Genomic DNA, 14,827 nt, shown 5'->3' with positions numbered 1-14,827 from the left:
ATATCATCTCTCACACAGTTCATCCACCTTTTCCTCGGTTTTCCTCTCCCATTACTTCCCTTCACGTTCATTCATAATATCTTTTTACTTATATTAATAAACAGCGACCCAATTATGTGACATGTAGCACAGCTAGTAACAAGTAGCACTATAATGCTACTGTAGATGCAATTCAAATTATTCGAAATAAAGTTATTCGAACATAGTTTACGATTTTCCTCACATCTTTTTAATCATTAGTCGCAACATATTTGTCGATTTTCATTTGCACTCTCAGAGCCTAAAATACCTACTCCATTCTCGGAAATAAACTAAAAATATGCGACTAGACCATAAATAATTATATTGTTAATATTATGCCTCATGGTAGTTAAAATTCGATGATACTAGGTACCTACCCCCAACATTCGGAGAGTAAGGTAAGTACTAGATTTCCTACAACACTTTTGTTAAACACTGCAAGGGCTGAAAGGGCAAACTTTACCACACAAACACGAGTTGCGCTACTGAATATGTATGCGGGATGTCGCGTGAGTAATGTGTCCCGTCGCCGTACGTAAATTGTACGAGCATACGGCATTGTTCGACATTATTTTTGATAGCTTGTGACCTTTACCACTATGTGAGCAGTCCTTATATATCGCATACCTCAATAAAAAAAGCAACAAATACTAATTTCCAAAACAAGAAGAATTTAACACTATTACAAAGTTTTCTCTTCAGACTATCACCTCTGCAAGGATATTGCCCATATAACTTCTTGCAGGTTTACTATAACTCTCTATCCAGTTCTATGCAACTTGAAGCAACGGTAACATCTATAATGCCATCCAAAATGAGCATCATTACGGGCATATCATGAGCTACCGTTAAAACAGTTAAACAAGACCCAAGGACACTCATTTGTCTGTCGCCTCGGCCACCGCTCGACAAATGTATTCATAATTACCCTCAGAATGATACATGACGACGAGTTTCTACACTCGACAGATCATTAATCTACGCTTGGAAATTATTTACAAGCTATACAAAACATTCGTATGTTTATTAATCTTGACTACTTTACACTCTTTAATACAGGTATCTTGAAGAATTAAAAAGAGGCACAAGCATGGATACTGAAATGTTACTTTATGTTACTGGATAAACTTTATTTTTATTTTCCTTTTAATTTTTTTTTTCAGCATCTATGCAATAAGTATTTACATGCCTAAGTATGAGGGATATTAAAAGGTTCATTGGATTTTAGAAATACCACAGATCAGAAATATGCACCTTTTTGTATTGAAACCATCAGGAGATATAGGGAAGTAGGTACTACACATAGATGGGAAAACGTTATTTGGAAACAATACCTAAGAAAATAGCAATAAATACCTAGGTACCTAATATACCCATTTGAATTTTTAACGGAAGAAATTAACCTTTTTTTTTTTGACGGAGTGGGAATGCATTTACGCACAGTGTGTGGGACTCGCCGCTCCTTATCCCTCTCTTAGCGAGAGAGGGGGGGAGAATTTGGCCCTACCCACTAAACCCACTCCGGCGTTTCACCCTCTTTGCCGTTCGTGAGGGCGCACTGGGATCGAGGTCATTCTACCACGGCGCCCTCCGGCAGCCCCGGCTTATCGCCAGGGCACCCTCACAATGCAGGGGGGGATCAGAAACGCTTGATCCCCACCCCTACGACGTGTGTGGGGCCGATGCGATGCGATGCGGGTTCGGTACCCACTGGCCCCACTAGAGCTCGAGGCGAGCATACGCTCCTCGCCTTCGACCCTGGCGCCTGCGTCGAAGAGGAAGCGCGTCAGCAGCCGCTTCTCGCTCCCTCTCCGCATCCTCCTTCTGCGACATGACTTCTTCGCAGAAGGAGGCCACCGCTTCCCATTTCCTCTCGCTACCCAGCATCGCCGCTATTATGCTGTGTAACGAGAGGTCCGCCACCCCCGTCGCTGCCCTGAGGGAAGCTCTTTCCACGGCCCAGCGATTACACTCTTCCAGAGTGTGCTGAGCCGTATCGTCCGCCGCGCCACATTCGTGGCACTGAGGCCCCGGCTCCCTCTGTATTTTGTGCAGGTAGTGTCCGAAACAGCCGTGTCCGGACACCACCTGCGTCACCCTAAAGGTCAGGGCCCCCCTGCCCCGAACCACCCACTCGTCCATTACCGGGAGAATAGCCCCTATGGTTCGGGTTCCATAGTGGCTATCCTCCAAGGCCTCCCGCCACCTCTCTCGTAGGCGCTCCGCGGCTCCCCGCATCACCCTCTCGGCCTCCTCCGCGTCTGGGAGCTCCCCACGCCCCCTGGCTTCCGCCCTCAGCCGGTACCTGTCCGCCAGCACCCCCGCGTCCAGCTCCCAAGGCGGGGATGAAATTAACCTATAATAAAACTATACCTACATCCAAAACATGTTAAATATCGAACAACACGTACATTGTAACTAACTACCTCCTTTTGTATGTAACAGTAATAATCAGTTCGTTGTTTATACGAAAATGATTACACCATTCAGCCGGCGGGTGTTAGTAAATATTCCCAAACCCGTTATTGGCACATGCATGATAAATCTATCAATTTATCTGCAAGTTGGCTTCTCTCCAGCGTCTAGCTGTAATATGGACCGTTTGCGCGGAGATTTGTTGCCTATTTATTAGCAGGTAAACACATCGGAACACATTACGCTTTGGAATCATCCGTGTAATATTGCTGCCATATTAGATACCACATGTTAGATGTTTATCGTACAACATTTGTGTAAATGTAAATACCTTTACCATTTATTTTAAGCATACTATCTATCCACCTTATGGCAAAGTAACTATGTAAAATAATACTACTTCATTCACATGGATTAAGATGATGCAAGGGGCAAATTCAATCAAATCGGCGGTATTTACCTAGGTATCTACTATTTAAAAATTTTGTGAGGATACGCAGTGTTGGCAGCAGAAGGGCTCAAGGGACATTTGCATTGATCTAAAATTCTGGAAACCTTAATCGCCACTCAGGATACAAGATACCTAAGAATAAACACTAAAAGGAGAATAAAAATACGATTTTTCATGAAGAATTTTTCCTTATTGCGGGGCGGTTGTGGCAATGATCTTGCATTTTTATCTCATGCCACACCGGGGGATTTCAAAAGCTTAAAATCGTTTATCACAATCGTTTAGCATGAGACGATTATTTCTTTATTCAGCGTGACTAAATGTAATTCCTTGTGGTTCCTCTTATGACAAGGGAGGAAAATAAGTTGAAATAAACCGAAATTGAACACAGAATCATTTTGTCTGTATCGCACGGGATGATCGTTTGCTCCGAGACTGAGCGCAACCGCGATAACGAGGAGACAATCCCATTACTGCGAATGGTCGGCGACAGATTGCTGGTACTCGCGCAAATTGCCCGCAATAGTTGCTGCGACAGACGGGTTTAACAACACGACAGACACCCGCGGCAAATTGCCGGCAATAGTTGTCGCTACGGGTTAACAACAGATTGTGAGTGTGGAAAGAATTCTTGTCATTGGCTATAAAAACCACACGGCACTTATAGAACTTATGGGGTCGCTGGTTCGTTGCACTTGCACCCACCCCAATGGGATGGAGTTCAATTTACTTGTTTGTGCTGTTTGACTAGAAAAAGTTTAAGTAAAATATCGTTAAATGTTAAAAGCCTGTTGAAATACTGATTAGTTGCTTTGGTGATGGTCTTGTGATGTTGTCGCGTTTAGAACGGATCAAACGAGGACCGCAAATCAAACGAAATCAGAGAAATAATAATGGTCAAAATTTGAAAAATAACCATCGAAGTTAGATTCCACACATTGATAACCAGCCAAACTATTTTCAGGAAAGTAGATACTTAGTCCCTTGGCCATAATTTTGTAAGGATGCCCTGATGTTCGACTTACATTTGTAGCAATCAAGTTACAAAAGTTAGACACAGTCGGGCCAAGTTAACTCTGCATGGTATTTGTAATAACAAAGTGTGGAAATGTCATCATAAACTTGACGTTTATTTTTAAGAAAATTTGTCGTTTATAAACTGACTCTATATAATAATTTTTTTACAAGAACGCAAACTCGAAATTCGCCACAAGTTCGTTCATTCTGAGCCGATTAAGTAAAACGCTTCGACCGTTTTTAACAGTCTGGCCCTCGAGTCAGTCGACCTAAGTGTGACTATGAGATGTGCTCGGGCGTTCGACGTTTAATAGTGTGGCCTTCGTGTTACTCGACCTACGAGTACCTATATGTGAGGGTATGCTCGAGCGCCCCACATCTTGCGCCTTACGTCCGCCCCGACTGAGCATCCACACTTCGCACCCTCTCACCTCGCTAATGCATCCGGGAATGCACTCAAGCTGCAGAGCTGTTAGCTCTAAATTAGTTTAGGGCGTTAGTCCTTGCTTTCTGAACCCAGAGCTATTTACAAAGCAAACTAACCACTCGCACTCGCGAAGTAAATACATAGATTAGATAGAATTCGTCGGTGCGAATAAAAAAATCGCTATGTGTTTTTTTACGATTTTTTTATTTTGGCATATTTGAATTCCTTTTTAAATTTCCCGTCGACCCACATAAATATTTTTATTATATCTTTATTAGTTTTGAAAATAAAAATTCCGCTATGTGAACACAGAACAACATTTGTCCAAAAAAATAATAGAACAGAAACAAAAAATACGCCTACGCCTCGGCTAGTCTGTGGCCATGAGTAAGCCCATTCATAATAATAAAAAAAAAAAATAGCTATGTGATTTTTTAGCACATAACGATATTAATTTCCTTGTTTTCCGTCGAGGGTGATGGCGATAATGTTGCACATGGCGATTTATTGTAGAATGGATTACCCGACATAGACCCTAAAATCCGCTATGTGTCATCTATTGTAGAATGGATTACCCGACATAGACCCTAAAATCCGCTATGTATCATCTCTCGTACTATGTTACTTTGGCAACAAATCGCTATGTGTACAAACTTCACACATGACGTTTTTAATGAACCAAATTTAAGTCGCTATGTAGCAAAATTTGGTTAAAATAACCACCAAAAACATAAATGTAAAAAAGGAGAGCCAAGTTCAATACAAAAATTATGCTTGGCTGTGGGGCTCGCCGCAAAAAATATGGAGATCTAAATGACTGCCACTGCCAAGTTCTATGCAAAATCCAAATATGTATTTATAGGAACAAAATAACATTATAAACAAGTATTAAACTCTATTTCTTTGCTTTATTGGATACCTATAACAATTGCTGTTATTTAAAAAAATGTGAGATCTTAAAGTAGGTTAGATTTGGCTTGGCCAGGTTTTATCAGAATTACAATATAAATAAAATGATTGATATAATGAAAACTGGCCAAGCCAAATCTAACCTACTTTAAGATCTCACATTTTTTTAAATAACAGCAATTGTTATAGGTATCCAATAAAGCAAAGAAATAGAGTTTAATACTTGTTTATAATGTTATTTTGTTCCTATAAATACATATTTGGATTTTGCATAGAACTTGGCAGTGGCAGTCATTTAGATCTCCATATTTTTTGCGGCGAGCCCCACAGCCAAGCATAATTTTTGTATTGAACTTGGCTCTCCTTTTTTACATTTATGTTTTTGGTGGGATATCAATACTTTTTGTAAAGAAAACTAGGCAGGTATTGAGATTTAATGTTTTTTCTTGTGTTTCCGCTGTATGGTTTTTACTTCTGTTCTTTGTATAATTATGTGGTACCGCGCGCCGCCGACGACACACCGTTGGCCGGTTGTTTAGAGCGTATTAAAAGTTTTTTGTATGGGGCACCACTTATTTTTTGACTAAACTTTATTTTAATATAGCAAATATAATAATACATATATTGGGGTAGTTTCAAATATCTGCTTGTAACGGTTCCAACGCTACAATAAAAAAATATTTTTTTGTATGGGGACCCCCCCTATTTTTTAACTTTTTTTTATTTTTAGATTTTTTCCTACGGTTACACACAATAACCGAGCTGGATTCCAAATTTCATCCTTCTAGGTCATCTGGAAGTAGGTTAGGTTTAGGTACTTATATCAGTCCCAATAAAAAATGGATTTTTGTATGGGGACCCCCCCTATTTTTAAACTTTATTTTATTTTTAGATTTTTTCCTACGGTTACACACAATAACCGAGCTGGATTCCAAATTTCATCCTTCTAGGTCATCTGGAAGTAGGTTAGGTTTAGGTACTTATATCAGTCCCAATAAAAAATGGATTTTTGTATGGGGACCCCCCCTATTTTTAAACTTTATTTTATTTTTAGATTTTTTCCTACGGTTACACACAATAACCGAGCTGGATTCCAAATTTCATCCTTCTAGGTCATCTGGAAGTAGGTTAGGTTTAGGTACTTATATGTCAGTCCCAATAAAAAGTGGTTTTTTTGTATGGGGACCCCCCCTATTTTTTAACTTTATTTTATTTTTAGATTTTTTCCTACGGTTACACACAATAACCAAGCTGGATTCCAAATTTCATCCTTCTAGGTCATCTGGAAGTAGGTTAGGTTTAGGTACTATAAGTCATAAGTCAGTCTTAAAATTTACGACTTTTTGACCTTCATACCTTTATAACCGTTTGAGCTAGCTTCATGAAATTTGGGCTTCTAGATATCCTTATGGATATAATTAAACACACGTAGTTTTATGTGTTTACGTCAAAGATGTTTTGAGTTATAGAAGGGTCAAAAGTGGAACCAAGTGGTTCGTGTAATATTACACTCGGCGCTGGCTAGCCAGTTCCTTTGCTTGAACTTGGCTTGACACGCTGCCGCGTGTCTAGATAATATTGTAAAAAATTACATATAAATCTGCTTATTTTCTTCATGAGTATCATGTAAAAATCATTGATCTTTCAGAAAAAAAATACAGGCGCAACAAATATATAACAAACAGGAGGATAAACAGTTATTTTTGTCTCCTGAAAAGTAGCTTAAAAATACATGGCGATTTTTTTATTCGCACCGACGAAGTGACACTAAAAACCTATTAAAATATTATTAGATTTCACAAAATGTGCTAAATTTAACTGTTTGTTTACAGGTGACATCGAAATCCAACAAATAGTGCCTATATCAGCACAGATCATCGGAGCAGATCGCATCGAAGCAACTTGTACAGCAGCAGGTAAATATGATCATAGTAATAATAAATTCTTAATGTATTTGATAAGCTATTTAATTCAAATAATTAACATCCAGTCTCAGCGCACTTTTAAGGTAAGGGCACCTGACAAGCCACCTTATTATTACAGGAAGTGCCCAATTCGGCCCCGATCACCGTAGCATTGTAACATATTTAGTACGCATTTTATAAGCAAGCGGATCGAATCCCTAAGAAATATAATTATTTAACACGAACGAAGCATCAATATTTGGTTGACCTGAGTGCTAGTATGAAACAAAAAAGCTCGCAATTCACAGTTTCAAGCACTGGTAAATTCAAGTTATGACCATTGGCTTCAACTAATATTTGCGTTATGTCAACACAGGATAAATCCGCATTATAGGTCAAGACGCGAATCGAGTGACATCGTTCATATGTGCCTCTATACCGTACCGATCGACACTCGTAAAACGATATCCTTGTTCCCGGGTATTTGTTCAACATAGAACCGTGGAAACTGTGCCAACAAACGTTAAATAGTAATGAAAAGGTAACGTTGAGGTCGTCGGACTCGTCGGGATATGAGTTCTATCTGGTTCTATGGAGACAATCTCGGTCGCGTTAATTGCGAGGGAGCGAAGGCGGCGCTTCCAATCACAATCCGTCCTTTAAAAGTCATTCACCTCGCAAGAATAGAGTCTAAAATATGTACAGTTTGGTTCTTTTAACGTAAATAATACAAACTTAATACCTACGTAAGTGCCTTATAAAATAATATACCTAACTAAAACTAAACCTAACAAAAAAATAAAAATTTCTAAAACCTACCTTACCTTTAAAGCCAAGGCCCCTCGGCGAAGTGCCCATAGCGCCGACAGACAAAAAAGCATTTTTATCCAAGCTGAAATAAAGACGCTTCGCTCGCTTGGTCAATAAAGTCAAATTAATTGTTAAATACTGAAGATTTTTCCCACATTTGTATCGGAATTTGTGAATTAATAACCACTAGCAGCTCCGAGGAAGTCGAGAAAGTCAGGAGTGCGGAAGCATGCAGTCTTGGGCGGTGCAGTGAAATTTATGACATGCCCGTAAAAGCTATATGCACGGTAAAAGTTTTCTAGCACGTTTTAACGAACTTATCAAGCTCCCACTAGTGGACACGGGGCAGGATAATATATCGGAACTATCAAACTCTCGTAGATAAACCACCTGTGACCTAAAGTTGCATCGGCTAGAGGTGATTTAAGTAAGTTAGAAGTGCAGTTTATCTTTATACGTCTGATATAGCTCCTATCGCCATTTTGACAAAATATTGAAGTATAGATGACTCGACACACAATTACACTGCTAAGGAACCAATTCGGTCCAAAGTTCCAAACTTGGCGTGGTCGGAGTCTCACATTTATAATTTATGTACTACCTACGGTACGAACCTCCAATATGTTTTTTTTATATTATTTCAAAGAATATTTACCTATAAGTAAAATGTCATCTAAACATGAGATATATGTACTAGTTTTTTCCTACACTCTTTGTTTTCACCAAGCTAAAGCAACCCGATCCTCCATTGTATCGCCAATCTCGCAATTTTCTCATTTTTCCTTTCTCCATTAAGAAAGGAGTGTCAAGTTGATACGTTTTAATAAAGAGCGTGCGCGGCGGCGGCGGGCCGGCGCCGCGGGACGTGACGTCACACCTTCCCACATGTAGCATACTCACGGAGGGCGGCCTTATGAACCCGATAAGGCCAGTGACACATGATCGGCGTCTAATCCAACAGTTTGATTGTGTCTGTGACATTATATAATTCCCTGCAGGGGCGAATTTCATATGGCATTCGGCCATTATAATAGATGAATAATTGTGTGGCGGTACACTTTCTGAGTAAATCTAAGGTTCTTAAGGTAAAAAAAAATCGTTTAACATGTATTGCCAGTTCCCAGTTCTATTAGCCATACTGGATAAGTTTATTAGATTTATTGAATAGATTGCAAAAGTGCCATGACAGTTACATTTTGTAGGTTTAATCTCATAATTTACACACCATAATCTCCTTAAAAATACCAAAAATCCCCGTAACCTATATTCATGATGACCTTCTTTTTCATTATACATCTCGACAATTTGGGCAGAAATTACTAGTACACAATATTGTCGATTTCGGCAGCAAAATTAGATAATATCGTCCCAAACGACCGGCGAAAGTGTTGGAAAATCCCCATGCTAGTGACAGAAGCGTCAAAGACCACCCTCATTCTTGCTGCACTGATTGCAGGCCAACTCTGTACGCGTCACGACATACGAGTATATTACATGTATGTACTACTAAGTTTTGAATTAAACTATACTTTTGAACTAACCATACGAGCGAATAGCGAGTGCGCCGGGAACTGTGTCGTGAACAAACAGCCTAATATTCACGTTAAATTAAAATACTGACCCCACCGTTCACAATGATGATACGATGTACTTTAATACATTAACCTCTTTAACCAACTGTTGATTCGCTAGGTATAATAAACAGTTTTGTTATTTTAACACTCCGGGCAGTATTCTTGACGTTTTAATGACAACTTGTCAGGGCAACCATATGGCTGGTTTTCTTATATTTCCATCATGAATAGATAAATTAACTAGTTTCAAAGCGGTCATAAAATCAAAATGGAAAACACAGATAAAATGATGAGACATGTTTTAGCAATTTCGCTTCATTGTGACGTTTACTGTCTCTGTTTTTATGTACAATACCTATACGTCGTTTTGTACAGTCACCTGCAATAATATGTTACACAACGAAGGCCGCAAACCGACACTGACACGATCTTATTTGTATAGCCATAGGAACGTGTCACATATTTTTGCGGCCTTCGAAGTGTAACATATTATTGCAGGAGATTGTTATACTCGTATAGGTAATAATTATGTTTATAGGGAAAATTAAAAACATTTTCTCATTTGATACAAAAGGATTCACTAAGTCACATTATTGGGACAAAAAACGAGACAACGAAAATAATTTCAACCCTACAACTTAGGGAACAAACTTTATAGAGTAAACCTTGCGCGCCCTTAGAGTTGTTCCAAGACGAATACGAGTAGGTAGACTTTCAAAGATGTACTCGAGAAATAGGGATCAATGGCGACGTGGCCGGTTAGTCCAGAGGTGCAACGCATTTACCGCGTAACCTTAAGATGCCAGTTCATTTCCTGCTTTAGCCTCTGAAGGGCTTTACTTCTTCTAAGGGCTTCACTTTATTACTTTTATTTCAGTTTATAATTTCAACCCCTTTAACATAATTTCCCTATGCAATTACTACCCACAGTCTATAGCTTGCATCAAGGTCGTGAAAGCACATTAAGTAATATTAGTTTCTGCAATATTGCGGCTCATAAAACTTGAGTAACTCCTAGTTGCAGGCAAATAACCGAACAACTGTAGTTAGCGGGATGTGGTCTGCATCGCGCGACGATGTCACAGCGACGAGCGACGTCGTAACGGGTAACGACTAGCTAATACCGTGCACCCGCGTCGCGTCGCGCCGCGGCTTAACACGATCATATTAACATGTTTTTTTAGGTAATGTCCATAGGGCAAAGTGTGGCTGCGGGGTAGGTGTGGCTGGCCTTCACATATATTTAATCTCATAATATGAAATTACATTATAAATTATGCTAGACTGATCTATGTACATGAATTTATATTATGTTCGTCATTAATATATTAAAAAATGATCTGATGATTTCTGCTAGTTCATACATTTACGTACATACATCTGAATTGGGCTCTATATTGTAGGTATGTAGTTAGTTAGCTACCACGCCACGCCGGGTTTAGACACATTTCCCCGCCGTTTAGCCTGCGCCCTGAAACTCACAATTTATATTAATTATGATCCGCCGATATCGGATTACTGCCGTTAATTATGGTACGCCTCTCCTGAGACCGCGATATTATATAACAAGCTACCTAAATCCGAACAGCGGTGTCTAAACATATTCAGGCCTAAAAAATTTGATACTTAACCATTTAGTTGCAGAATAAAAACCTTCACCATAATCATTTGTATTTATTTAATAAGACACCATTAGCTCATTGACTAGTTATGAACATTTAATTCTGTTGGGTGACTTCAATATTAATTTGTTAACTGCATATGATATTAAAACAACAAAGTTTAACCATTTCCTTTCCAGTTTTAATTTAGCACAAATTGTGACAGGGCCAACGCACTTTACAAATACAAGCCAAACACTTATTGATGTGGTTTGCACCGATTTAATTGCCAAAAAAATTAATATTGAGCATGTAGGGTCACTCCTTGGGCACTGTATTGTTATGTGCGAGTTCGCGATTAAGCGGGACAAACCAAAGCCCTACACTATATTGCACAGGCCTATTAATAACATCAATTCTATTCTTTTTGACAATGATTTGCGTAGTGTGTTGTGGGATCAGATGTCTGCGCTGCCGAACGTTAATGACGAGGTGGAAGCACTGAGTAGGCATATAGTCAATATATTTGACATGCATGCACCCATGAAAACATCTATAATAAAGGGACCCTCACATCCTTGGATCACAGACACAGTGAAACTGATGATGCGTATACGTGATCAAGCTGCCGCAGATTATCATAAGACAGGGACTGAGAGTAAAAGACTTTATTATAAGGACCTAAAGTCAACAGTAAATAAGGCCATATACAATGAAAAACTAGCTTTCTTTAACTACAACATAAATAATAAAATTAAGGAGCCGAAATCTCTGTGGAAAAATCTAAAATCTACCATTCTGCCTAAAAATAATTTAGAACTGCCATCTACTTTCAGCGACCCTGATATAATAAATAAACATTTTTTAAACATACCAATTGCGTCACATGTCACAATTTCTCAATTAACTTACTTTGAGTTCAACAGCTACAACAAGTCGAAATTTCATATTGAACCAGTTAGCTCAGATAAGTTGCTAAAAATTGTATCCAAACTCAAATCAAATGCAGAAGGGCATGACCTAATTAATTTAAAAATGCTGCTTATGACTTTTCCTTATACTATAGGCTTACTGACTGATGTGATAAACACCTCTATTTTAACATCCACTTTTCCTGACAGTTGGAAGGTGGCCATCGTGCGCCCACTTCCTAAAACCTCTAACCCCTCCGAATTAAAGGACCTTAGGCCTATCAGCATTCTACCATGTATGTCTAAGATACTGGAAAAGATTGTGTGTGAACAACTAAATAACTACATTGAGAGTAACGGTATCTTACCAGATGTGCAGTCGGGTTTCAGGAAGGGGCGCAGCACTGTGACGGCCTTGCTAGATGTCACAGACAACATACTTTGGTCACAAGATAAGGGCATGTGCACACTACTTGTACTGCTTGATTTTTCTAGGGCATTTGATTGCATTCATACAGACCTGCTGCTGTCTAAGCTAAGTTATTATGGCTTTGATAACAGTGCACTGCGTTGGTTTCATAGTTATCTCAGTGAGCGGCAGCAGTATGTTAAACTGAGCTTAAGTGATGGATCAGCTAAAGTCTCAGGTAAAATGGCCCTTTCCAGAGGTGTACCACAGGGATCGATACTCGGCCCAATCCTGTTCATTTTATATACAGCAGACATCGGGACTCATATTACACACTGCAAATATCATATTTATGCAGATGACATACAGATATACATTTCCTGTAAACCATCTGAAATTGACAGTGCTATACAAAAACTTAATATAGATCTTGCAAACATAGCATCTTGGGCACTAGACAATAGTCTTATGCTCAACCCATCTAAGACAAAATATCTGATATTCGGCACCAAAATTCAGTTGAGCAACATAGGACCTGCTAGAGATGTAATGTTATCGGGTGAACCCATTGAAAGAGTGTATGAGGCTAGAAATTTAGGCTTAACTGTAGATAGTGAACTCAGATTTGAAAAGCATGTTGCGGAAACTGTGAGAAACTGTTTCTACAGGCTTAAACTTTTATATAACATACGACCGTTCATTAATGAAACATTGCGCATTCAGTTGATTGAAACACTTGTTCTGTCTAAATTAAACTATATGGATTTGGTTTATGGTCCACGTCTTCTGGCAAAAACAAAGCGACTTATTCAGCGGGTACAAAATGCTTGTGCTCGTTTCTGCTTCAACATTCCACCAAGAGCCCACGTGACTCCTTTTCTAAATAAGCACAGTATTCTCAAAATGCTACACCGTCGCAAGCTTCATCTGGCTTATCTTTTATTTGGCGTAGTAAAACACAAGTCCCCATCGTATCTCTTCGAGAAGTTATCATGGATGTCCACCCGTAGGTCACTTGGGGCGCGTAATTGCAGTGTGCAGTTGGTGACACCTCAACATGCTTCGGCAGCTTTTCGTGGGAGCTTTAGGTACACGGCAAGCCGCTGCTGGAACAACATTCCTCCACCCCTCAGGAACCTACAAAGCATAATAAGTTTTAAAGCCAAGCTTAAACTATGTACACTACAACACCAGCGGCAACAGGAGACTTTAAGACATGATACTAGCTTCTTTTAGTGTAATTTCTTATTCCTATAATTATGTGGTTGTTAATTGTTTTACTTTTACTTTTTTTTTATATATACTTGTGGGCAAATCAATAATATTGTAATATAGGTTACCTGTCTTTTCTGTCCTATCCTCACTTTCACTCAATGCGTCTGAAAACTGTTGTTCTTTCTCATTTCTTCTTGCATCACTATTGTGCGTTATATTTATATTTAAGTAATAATTCATCTTCTTCATGTAAAAAACTCGTAAAAACGAAAAGTCAAGCTTTATTTTATTCCATTGTCAGTCTTTTTTTTGTTTTTTGTATTTGTAAACCTTAATCACCTATAGGTAGTATTCTTTGTTTTTTGTTGTAAGATTGTACTTTTCTTTTAATTCATCATGTAATCACGATTATTTTCTTTAGTGTTATGCACTGATACTAGTGTTTTAGTCGTTTTAGAAGATAATAATAAAATGAATGGACTTGTTATTGAACAGCACGTGTTGTACGACATGGCCTTATGTCATCTTGACATCTCACCGGCAGATGGCGCTGATTGCCCGTCCGCCCATCCACTCTCCGCCGCCAAGTCGCGTTCTGTTTTATGATGGGGCCGTGTCGTACAGCTGCGTTCGTGACCCACAAATGGTCTCACCGGAAGATCAGCGCTGACTTTTGGGTTAGCATTTTATGCTGAGGCGGGACCATTTCGTGGTAAACTATTTATTTATTTTATGTTTAACTTTCTTTGTTGTTATTTACTTGTGTATGTTATAGTTTATCACGAATAAATGAGATGATTTGATTTGATTTGAAACAGAAAATGTAATACCAATTTAATATCATTACCTGTCTCTGCATTATTGAGCTCCTGTAAACGTACACTCAAGTTCAGTATAATGAAAACGAGTCACATTATATGAACATTTCCATACTTAACAGTCAACAACGGATGTAGTGTCTAAAGTTATCCTAACACGACTTTATAGGGAACTCAGCGAGTTGTGTTTATCCATATTGAACACTTTGCCCGATCAGCCACTTCCACTGTTGACTATACAAAGAGACCCGTTTTCTTTGGCCTTGAGTGTATGTAATCGTGAGGCACTTAAGTATGTTCGCTTCTTTATCTCTGTGAGACTGTCTATAGAGATACCTATAAATC

At 38.9% G+C, this 14,827-nt stretch overlaps 2 long non-coding RNA genes across 2 annotated transcripts in view; one reads left to right on the top strand and one right to left on the bottom strand.

Annotated features, from left to right (window-relative positions):
- LOC134669760 (uncharacterized) overlaps positions 1-14,827 on the top strand; it is a 127,291-nt gene that overhangs the window by 82,923 nt on the left and 29,541 nt on the right. Inside the window, exon 3 of the long non-coding RNA XR_010098972.1 lies at positions 7,073-7,156. This is a non-coding gene — a long non-coding RNA (uncharacterized LOC134669760). The remainder of the gene's footprint in view (positions 1-7,072; positions 7,157-14,827) is intronic.
- LOC134669932 (uncharacterized) lies at positions 11,783-14,449 on the bottom strand. The gene is made up of 2 exons (XR_010098992.1): positions 13,790-14,449; positions 11,783-13,586 (listed from the first exon to the last, which is right to left on the bottom strand). It is a non-coding gene; the product is annotated as an uncharacterized LOC134669932 (long non-coding RNA).

This window comes from Cydia fagiglandana, chromosome 13 (assembly GCF_963556715.1).
Source record: "Cydia fagiglandana chromosome 13, ilCydFagi1.1, whole genome shotgun sequence".
NCBI lineage: Eukaryota > Metazoa > Arthropoda > Insecta > Lepidoptera > Tortricidae > Cydia > Cydia fagiglandana.
Note: the sequence above shows the minus strand (reverse complement) of the source record. Positions and strands in the feature narration are given on the sequence as shown.